This window comes from Pseudopipra pipra, chromosome W, assembly GCF_036250125.1.
Source record: "Pseudopipra pipra isolate bDixPip1 chromosome W, bDixPip1.hap1, whole genome shotgun sequence".
NCBI lineage: Eukaryota > Metazoa > Chordata > Aves > Passeriformes > Pipridae > Pseudopipra > Pseudopipra pipra.
Genome location: NC_087580.1, coordinates 63,839,025 through 63,849,796, shown reverse-complemented (window position 1 = coordinate 63,849,796; position 10,772 = coordinate 63,839,025).

The window sequence follows — 10,772 nt, the reverse complement described above, 5'->3', positions numbered from 1 at the left end:
TCTATCAAAATAACATCCTCGTCCTTTCGTTTCTTCCTCATCCGAGGACGATTCTAACGGGGGCATGGTGGGTGACCGTACCCTCACACATGAAGGGAGACTATCTCTCGGGGGCGCACTTGGAGTTCTACCGGGGGAGACTAACAAAGACACATCTTCCTCTGGTTCTGAAAACCGTATTTTCCGCTCATGTTTATCATCCAATCCTTTCAATATCAATATACTCCGCTCTTGACATTTTTTACATTTATCATCCTCCAGTTCCAGTTCTTTCAATACTAAGATACCACATTCCTTTTGCCATTCAGTGTTATGTTCTAAATAATAAAACAAATCTAGATACGGTATTTCATCCCACTTCTCATTCTCTCGTAAATATTGCATCAAGGGGGTTATAATTTCCAAAGTCAATGAACCATTTCTAGGTCACTGCATTCCTTCTGTCTCATATTGAGGCCATACATTATTACAATAATCAATCAATTGTTTCCTGCTTAACTCTTGTCCAAAATTTCCTTCCTTCCAATGTTTTAACAAGCAACCAAGCGGAGAATCGCTAGGGATATCTTTTTCTGCACAAGATAGTGCTCTAAAGGTTTTAAACGGCATCATACTGACTCACACACACACACCACAATCTGAATTCAACATCAAATTCACAATAACACAACGATACAAAGCAATACGTTTAACGACCAGCGCGATAACACAACAATATAAACCAATAACATATTCCAAAACCAAAACCAAAACCAGAACCAAAACCAACTCGCCAATTCTCCCTCTGAGTGGCCAGTGCTGGTACAGCGCGGCTTTCGCTACGTCTTACGACCAGCGCCTAGGCTTCCCAACCGAGGTACCTTTAGCCCAACCCAGCGGGAAACTCACTATCCCGTCTTATAGGCAGGCTCCCAACCAACAAACCTAAAAGAATAAAGCACCTCCGGGCTTACCTGGATGGTCGTCCAGCGGGCGCAGGGTCGGGCACGGGTCGATGTCTCCCCAGAAATCACCTGGTTGCCGGCATGGAGTGGATCAGCTCGTGAGCCGCCCAGCTACCCCCGGAGTCCCACCTGGTGTCGCCAGAAAACTGTTGCCCGTAATCCAATAAAAACACAAACCAACAGAGTGCCGGTTTATGCGGTGCTTTATTCGGGGCCCCGGGAACCTGCGGGCTAACGCCCCAAGTCAGGATTCCAAAGACCCTCATTCTCAGTTCAGCTTTTATACACAAACAAGTTTACGTGCAGTTTCCACGGCAAAACAGTAACAGTTTCCACAGCAAACCAGGTGCAGTTACAAACAAGCTCATACTTCATACTGATAACAATTAATAATCATCTCCTCTAATCATAAATCTGCTTAAGTTGTCTTATCCCTAGAAACTGTTTAACAGACCTTTACCACATCCTAGGTAACAAATCGTTATATACATGCTTGACTAGATCCTTTGATTATGGTTTCTACTTCACACAAACAAAGTTGCTACTTTGGAGTGTTGCTTTCTAGGCCTACTGTTCTACTAAGCCTTAGCCATTCTACTACTAATTTAAATTGCTTTGCAACACTCCCACAGCAAAGATGCCAGCACAGAAAGCTCTTGCTCCCCATGGAGTCTCCAGGCTGACAAACCAAAAGCACTACAAAGCCAAAGCTTCCAGGCTTTTTTTCCTGGTGATAAGGGCTGTCATCTCCTGTTTTCAGACCTGCCTCCCAACTGCCAGACCGACTCCCAAAACTGCATATTCTCAAAGATTCCTCCCACACCAAAGGTCCCAGCACAGAAAGTTCTCGCTGTTCAAGGAAGTCCCAGGTTGACAAACCAACTGCACCACAAAGCCTGAACTTCCAGGCTTTCTTTCCTGGCGATAAGGGCAATCATTTCTGGTTTTCAGCCCTGCCTCCCAACTGCCAGACCGACTCCCAAAATTGCATATAAAAAAAGATTCCTCCCACACCAAAGGTGATAGCACAGAAAGCACCCGCTATTCATGGACGCCCGAGCTCAGCAAACACACTGCACCACAAAACCAAATTTCCAGGTTTTCTTTCCGGGGGATAAGGGCTATTGTTTCCTGTTTTCAAACCTGCCACCCAACTGCCAGACTGATTCCCAACATTGCACATCAACAAAGACACCTCCCACACCAAAGAGGCCAGCACAGAAAGTTCTTCCTCCCCATGGAGTCTCAAGGCTGACAAACCAAATGCACCACAAAGCCAAAGTATCCAAGCTTTCTTTCCTGGAAATAAAAACTGTGGCTTTGGCTCCCAACTGCCAGGCCAATTCCCAAAATTGCTTGAAAACAAAGACTCCCCCCACAGCAAAGGTGCCAGCAGAGTAAGCTCTCCCTCCCCATCGAGTCCCCAGGCTAACTAACCAACTGCGCCAAAAAGCCAAAGCTGCCAGGCCATCTTTCCTGCCGATAATGGCCGGCATGTCCTCTTTTCAGACCTCCCTCCCAACTGCCAGACCGACTCCCAAAATTGCATATTCTCAAAGATTCCTCCCACACCAAAGGTCCCAGCACAGAAAGCTCTCGCTGTTCAAGGAAGTCCCAGGTTGACAAACCAACTGCACCACAAAGCCTGAGCTTCCAGACTTTCTTTCCTGGCGATAAGGGCAATCATTTCTGGTTTTCAGTCCTGCCTCCCAACTGCCAGACCGATTCTGAGACTTGCATAAAAGACTCCTCCCACAGCTAAGATGCCACCAGAGAAGTGTTTTGATCCCCATGGAGTCTCCAGGTTGACAAACCAACTGCACCACAAAAACAAAGCTTTCAGGCTTTCTTTCCTGCCGATAAGGGTTGTCATTTCCTGTTTTCACACCTGCCTCCCAACTGCCAGACTGACTACCAAAATTGCATACGAAGGAAGATTCCTCCCACGGCGAAGACGTAGGCAGAGAAAGCTCTTGCTCCCCATGGAGTCTCCAGGCTGACAAACCAACTGCACCACAAAGATAAAGCTTCCAGGCTTTCTTTCCTGCCGATAAGCGCTGTCATTTCCTGTTTTCAGCCCTGGTTCCCCACTGCCAGACCGACTCCAAAAATTGCATATAAACAAAGATTCCTCCCACACCAAAGGTGATAGCACAGAAAGCTCTTGCTGCTCATGGACGGCCCAGGTTGACAAACCAACTCCGCCACAAAGCCGAAGATTTCTGGCATTCTTTCCTGGCGATAAGCGCTGTCATTTCCTGTTTTCACACCTGCCTCCCAACTGCCAGACCGATTCCCAAAATTGCATATAAATAAAGACTCCTCCCACACCAAAGAGGCCAGCACAGAAAGTTCTTCCTCCCCATGGAGTCTCCAGGCTGACAAACCAAATGCACCACAAAGCCAAAGTATCCAAGCTTTCTTTCCTGGAAATAAAGCTGTGGCTTTGGCTCCCACCTGCCAGGCCAATTCCCAAAATTGCTTGAAAACAAAGACTCCCCCCACAGCAAAGGTGCCAGCAGAGAAAGCTCTCGCTCCCCATCGAGTCCCCAGGCTAACTAACCAGCTGCGCCAAAAACCCAAAGCTTCCACGCCTTCTTTCCTGCCGATAATGGCTGGCATTTCCTCTTTTCAGACCTCCCTCCCAACTGCCAGACCGACTCCCAAAATTGCATACGGACGAAGATTCCTCCCACAACAAAGATGACAGCACAGAAAGCACTTGCTATTCATGGACGCCCTGGCTTTGCAAACACACTGCACAAAAACCCCAAGTTTCCAGGCTTTCTTTCCTGGGGATAAGGGCTATTGTTTCCTGTTTTCAGACCTGCCTCCCAACTGCCAGACCAACTCCCAAAATTGCATACAAACGAAGATCCCTCCCACAACAAAGATGCCAGCACAGAAAGCTCTTGCTGCTCATGGACGGCCCAGGTTGACAAACCAACTGCACCACAAAGCCAAAGTATCCAAGCTTTCTTTATGGAAATAAGAGCAGTAATTTCCTCTTTTCATCTTTGGCTCCCAACTGCCAGGCCGATTCTGCCCAATGGACGCTCCAGGGCTGTCATTTCCTGGAAGACCGACTCCCAAAATTGCATATAAAAAAAGACTCCTCCCACAGCAAAGACGCCAGCACAGAAAGCTCTTGCTCCCCATGGAGTCTCCAGGTTGACAAACGAAAAGCACCACAAAGCCAAAGCTTCCGGGCTTTCTTTCCTGCCGATAAGCGCTGTCATTTCCTGTTACCAGCCCTGCCTCCCAACTGCCAGCCCGACTCCCAGAATTGCACATAAACAAAGATTCCTCCCACAACAAAGATGACAGCACAGAAAGCACTCGCTATTCATGGACGTCCCAGCTTGGCACACACACTGCACCACAAAACCAAGTTTCCAGGCTTCTTTCCTGGGGATCAGGGCTATTGTTTCCTGTTTTCAGACCTGCCTCCCAACTGCCAGACCAACTCCCAAAATTGCATACAAACAAAAATCCCTCCCACAACAAAGATGCCAGCACAGAAAGCTCTTGCTGCTCATGGACGGCCCAGGTTGACAAACCAACTGCACCACAAAGCCAAAGTATCCAAGCTTTCTTTCCTGGAAATAAGAGCTGTAAGTTCCTCTTTTCAGCTTTGGCCCCCAACTGCCAGACCAATTCCCAAAATTGCTTGAAAACAAAGACTCCCCCCACAACAAAGGTGCCAGCAGAGAAAGTTCTCACTCCCCATCGAGTCCCCAGGCTAACTAACCAGCTGCGCCAAAAAGCCAAAGCTTCCAGGCCTTCTTTCCTGTCGATAATGGCCGGCATTTCCTGTTTTCAGACCTCCCTCCCAACTGCCAGACCGACTCCCAAACTTGCATATTCTCAAAGATTCCTCCCACACCAAAGGTCCCAGCACAGAAAGCTCTCGCTGTTCAAGGAAGTCCCGGGTTGACAAACCAACTGCACCACAAAGCCTGAGCTTCCAGACTTTCTTTCCTGGCGATAAGGGCAATCATTTCTGGTTTTCAGCCCTGCCTCCCGACTGCCAGACCGATTCTGAGACTTGCATAAAAGACTCCTCCCACAGCTAAGATGCCACCAGAGAAGTGTTTTGATCCCCATGGAGTCTCCAGGTTGACAAACCAACTGCACCACAAAAACAAAGCTTTCAGGCTTTCTTTCCTGCCGATAAGGGCTGTCATTTCCTGTTTTCACACCTGCCTCCCAACTGCCAGATCGACTCCCAAAATTGCATATAAACAAAGATTCCTCCCACAACAAAGGTGATAGCACGGAACGCACTCGCTATTCATGGACGCCCCAGCTTGACAAACACACTGCACCACTAACCAACTGCGCCAAAAAGCCAAAGCTTCCAGGCCTTCTTTCCTGTCGATAATGGTCGGCATTTCCTCCTTTTCAGACCTGCCTCCCAAGTGCCAGACCGACTCCCAAAATTGCATATTCTCAATGATTCCTCCCACATCAAAGGTCCCAGCACAGAAAGCTCTTGCTGTTCAAGGAAGTCCCGGGTTGACAAACCAACTGCACCACAAAGTCTGAGCTTCCAGGCTTTCTTTCCTGGGTCTAAAGGCTATTGTTTCCTGTTTTCAGACCTGTCTCCCAACTGCCATATCAATTCCCAAAATTGCATTCAAACAAAAATCCCTCCCACAACGAAGATGTAGGCACAGAAAACTCTTGCTGCTCATGGACGCCCCAGGTTGACAAACCAACTGCACCACAAAACCAAAGTATCCATGCTTTCTTTCCTGGAAATAAGAGCTGTAAGTTCCTCTTTTCGGCTTTGGCTCCCAACTGCCAGGCCAATTTTCAAAATTGCTTGAAAACAAAGACTCCCCCCTGTTGGAGGACAGAAACTGTGTGAACAGTTTCCATTGCATTTCTGCGACCTCTGCCTTGGCATGGTTGGGTGCAGACAGCAATAAATACTGCGTCACTAATATGGTTGCAGGTCCTGTGCCAAGGTGAAGGAGGAGTTATGCTGGCCGGAAAACAAGTTTTATGGACACCTGGTGTGGTCAAATTAGTAATGTACAGCTAAGTGTGTTTATCTTACGTATCCAATGTAACCTGATAAAGAATCACATGTTTCTGCATCACAAGCAGCATATAAGCTGCCTTTCCTCTAATAAAGCGGACATTTTTGCCAATCATATTGATTTGTGTGCAATTCTGTCTGATCCCCTCCGCCGAAATCTGGCGCCCGTTTAACAGGGAGTACTGCTTCTCCGAGTTCTGCAGGGACGTAAGGTGACTGACAGGAGCTGAGGGACGCGGTCGTGGCGGCAGCGCTGTCCCCGGTGCTGCGATAAAGGCCGTGCGCACGGCACTGAGGAATCTCGCCTTGGCCAGGTGAGTCGACCGAGGGAGGAGGCATGGGGCCCCCGGCATCCAAGGAGGATGAGGCCGTGGAAACGCTCCTCCACTACATGATCTCTCTACGAGAGCCTAAGTATGATGAAAAAGCCCTTAAAGGGCTGCTGGACTGGGCGAGAGCGAAGAATTTGATCCCTACTGCTCAAGCCGCCTTTGAGGTGTCCACGTGGGACGCTATAAAGGACCACTTGTGGGAAGAACTGTCTAAGGGGTCGAAAGATGCGAAGAAATATCCTACGCTTTGGCGTCTGGTGGTTGACTCGTTGGAAAGAGAGCACGCTTTACGCCGGGCCTCTACGGCTGCGGAGGCGGCTGCACAGGCAGCTTCCCGGGGTGGCGGAGAGACTGTGGTGCAACCGTGCGCGGAGCGATTCGTTTTCGAGGAGGCTTCGGCTCCGGCGCGACCGAAGAAGGTTTTGAAAGCCGCGGGCTTGTCTCGGTTCGGCAGCGCGCCGGCACTGGCGCACAAGGCTGTGGCTGCGGAGGATAGGGCTGGCGCCGCGCCATCGGCGCCGCCCTCTACTGCGCCTGCGCAGCCGGCTCTGCCATCTCTTCCTGCGTCTGCACAGTCAGCGGTGCCACTCCCCACTGCGCCTGCTCCGGGTGCTGTGTCGGGGCCTGTTACCGCGCAGGCACCGCCCAGGGCGGCAGTGTTAGGAGCCTCCGCGTCACCAGGGGGCGCTACGGCGCTGCTGCCTAGAACTGCCGTGTCCCCTGCGCCTCCGTCATCAGGACCCGTCGCGTCCGAACCCGGAAGTACGCCGACGGAGATCGTTGCTATGGCGACCGGAGCTTTTCCGAAAGGAGCTTTTCCGACAGGGGCTGCCGCTCTACCGGCGGGACCTGCCGCTGTTTTGACGGAGGCAGGAGCTGCCGCGGGAGGCGCCACTACCCTTGCCCCGCTGCTCTTGCGGCAGATGAGAGCACTGCCGGTTCATGACAACGCGGGACCGGTATCCCCTCCGCTTCCGGCCCTGGGTCCGGTTTCTGATGCTGGGAGTTCGGAGAGTGACGGCGACGGGCTTGCTGCTTTTGCTACGAAGGACCAGATGGCTTCTTTGTTGCGTTGCCTTGACGAGATCAAGTCTGCACTGGCGGAGCGGCAGCTCGCTCCACGGCATCCGGAGATCTGCAGTGTTCCAGCTTCATCTATGGTGCTGACCTCGCCTCCTCCGGATCCCCTTCCCGGGATGCCCGGAGTTAGACCTTCTGATGTGGGGCTTCCAGCCTTGCCGGGTGGAGGGGGGGGAGGGGAGGGGGTGCATGGTAATCCAGCACGAAACTGGAAAAACATCATACGGGATGCTGTTTCTGATGGGGATTATGGGCTCTTAGGAGTTAGTGCTTTCCCTGCAATAGTGGATGGTGCAGGGCATAAATCCTGGGAAGCTTTAGATTGGAAACTTATAAAAGAGGCTAAGGCAGCCGTTTCCCAATATGGTTTAAAGAGTAGTTATACACAATCGATAATGCAACATCTTTTTACTGCAAGTCTGTTAACACCGTTTGATACACGCATGATAGTGACCACACTGCTGACTCCTTCGCAGCAGCTACAATTTTTTAATAAATGGGGTGCTAGCTGCGCAGCAGAGGCAGCACAGCCCAGGCAGCAAGGTCACCCTCTCTATGGCATTACAGCTGACATGCTCACGGGTGTTGGTCAGTACAACACATCGGACATACAAGCGCAATTTCCAGATGAGGCACTGAAAACCAGTCAAGACCTGGCCTACAGGTCCTTGCTTGCAGTGCATGATGCGAGGTCAGGGCCCCCATGTACTATGATCAAACAGGGGCCCCATGAGCCGTATAATCTGTTTATAGATCGTTTGTTTCAGTCGGTAAATACAGATCCAGATATGGATCAGGCTATGAAGGCAAGATTTCTGGATGTGTTGGCCTATGATAACGCCAATGAGAAAACCAAACAGATTTTAAGCACGCTGCCTAGGGGTGCGGGCACAGCTCAACTCCTGGAGGTTGTATCAAGAATGAGCAAACAGGAGGACGCGGCCTATCTAGCTACTGCAGTAGGTGCAGTAGTAAAGCCTCTTCTGTCTGGGAAAGGAAGGAGTGGTAAGAAACGCAGAGAAAAGAGGTGTTTTGCCTGTGGTCAGAGGGGCCATCTCAGCACCCAGTGTCGAGCATTTCCTTTGCCAGGGACTGCTCGCCCTGCTATTACGGCAGGGGGGTCGAGATGGTGTAATAACTGTCGCGTGAGCAGTCATAACACACATGAGTGTAGACGGCAGGGAAACTCCAAACGGAGCGCGATGCACTCTCGCGCGATGACAGCAAATCAGGGTGCTTGGACCGCTGCCGCGCAGCCACCGCAGGAAGCGCCGGAGTGGACCTGGCAACAGCAGTAGATACTATGCTTGAGACTCAAGATGTGTACGTGATTGAGTCCACGATGCAAGGACCTTTAGGTAGAGGATTAAGTGCTCATTTGGTAGGACGATCATCTTTGTCTCGCCAGGGAATTTTTGTGGTGCCAGCGGTCATAGATGCAGATTCTACGGCTGTAATCAAAATCATGGTATACACCCTAACACCACCAGTTTTTATTCCTGCTAACAGTAAAATAGCTCAGCTAGTGCCTTTTAGGGCAGAAGTGCCCAATGCAGAACCATTGACACGAGGGGATGGGGGTTTTGGCTCGACAGGCCCCCCTAAGGTGATGCTAGCAGTAGACATAAAGCAGGGAAAACCCAAGGAAGACGTAGTGATACGGCATCCTAATGGTCAATCCAGCACTATGACTATGCTTCTTGATACCGGGGCTGATATTTCCATTATTCCCACACATAAATGGCCTCGAGCATGGCCTGTGGAAGTGGCACCTACAGGAGTTAAGGGAGTAGGCGGTGTACAGCAGACATGGATCAGCAGGGATGTGATAACTTTCCAGTTTTCTGATGGGGCAATAGTGGGAACGCGTCCTTATGTGTTATCTTTACCAATTGGCCTGATAGGTCGAGATCTGTTGGGGCAAATGGGAGCACGCCTGATTACGTCTCCTTTTCAGGAGCGGCCACTGACAGGCAGCCGACCTTAAAATTGCAGTGGAAAACAGAAACACCAGTATGGATAGATCAGTGGCCGCTGAAAAAGGAGAGGCTGCAAATAGTTCGGCAATTAGTTCAAGAGCAATTGGATGCAGGACATATTGTTCCATCTACAAGTCCATGGAACACTCCCATATTTGCCATCCCAAAGAAATCAGGAAAGTGGAGGTTATTACATGATCTGCGGGCTGTCAATGCGGTCATGGAAGATATGGGACCCTTACAGGCTGGTCTGCCTTCTCCTATGATGATCCCCCATGACTGGGCCATGCTGGTGATAGATTTAAAGGACTGTTTTTTCACGATCCTTTTGCATCCAGATGATGCTGTCAGGTTTGCCTTCACAGTGCCTTCCATTAACAAAGCAGAACCAGCACAGCGTTTTCATTGGGTAACTCTTCCCCAGGGGATGAAAAATTCACCTACTATGTGTCAAATTTATGTTGCGTGGGCCTTGCAGTCATTTCGAACCCAACATCCTGACTTATTAGTATATCATTACATAGGTGATATTCTGATAGCGGGAAAACATTTGGATGTGCCTGCGCTGTTGCAGCAATTAGAACAAGAGTTGAGAAATTGCCCCTGAAAAGATTCAGAAGCAGGAGCCATGGCAATACCTGGGATGGACCATCACGAATGGTATAGTGAGGCCACAGAAATTAGTTATTAACACTGCCATAAAAACTTTGACTGATGTGCAGAAGCTGATGGGTGACATACAGTGGGTCAGACCTGTGTGTGGAATAACCAATGATGATCTAGCTCCTCTGATGCCTTTATTAGGATCAGTTGCTCAGGCGGGACTTCCAAGAGAATTGTCAGAAGACCAAAAGGCAGCTATAGTCAATATCTCAGGAAAAATAGCTGCAGGATATGCCTGTAGAATAATAGAAGACCAGCCAGTGCAGTACCTCCTTGTAAATTCTGGAGAAAGCAGGAAGCATCCATTGGGCATCATCTGTCAAATCACAACCAGTATGCGAATTTTAGAATGGGTATTTTTACCATATCAACCCAAAAAGACAATTCTGACACGACCTGAATTGTTTGCACAACTTGTCATAAAAGGGCGACGGAGAGTTTGTGAATTAATTGGTAGGGATCCATCTGTAATATTTGTGCCAGTCGCCCAGAACTATTTGGAGTGGTTGCTTGAGAAATCAGAACCATTCCAGATAGCCATGGCAGACTTTGAAGGTCTGGTCACCAATCATTATCCGTCGGACAAATTGCTACCCTTGCTGCAACATCAGACAATTGAACAGCTTGTGTTGCGTTCAGATGACCCAGTTGCTGGGATTACTGTCTTTACAGACGCCGGTAGAAAATCTCGGCGTGCAGCAATTACTTGACAGGAGGGAGCAGAATG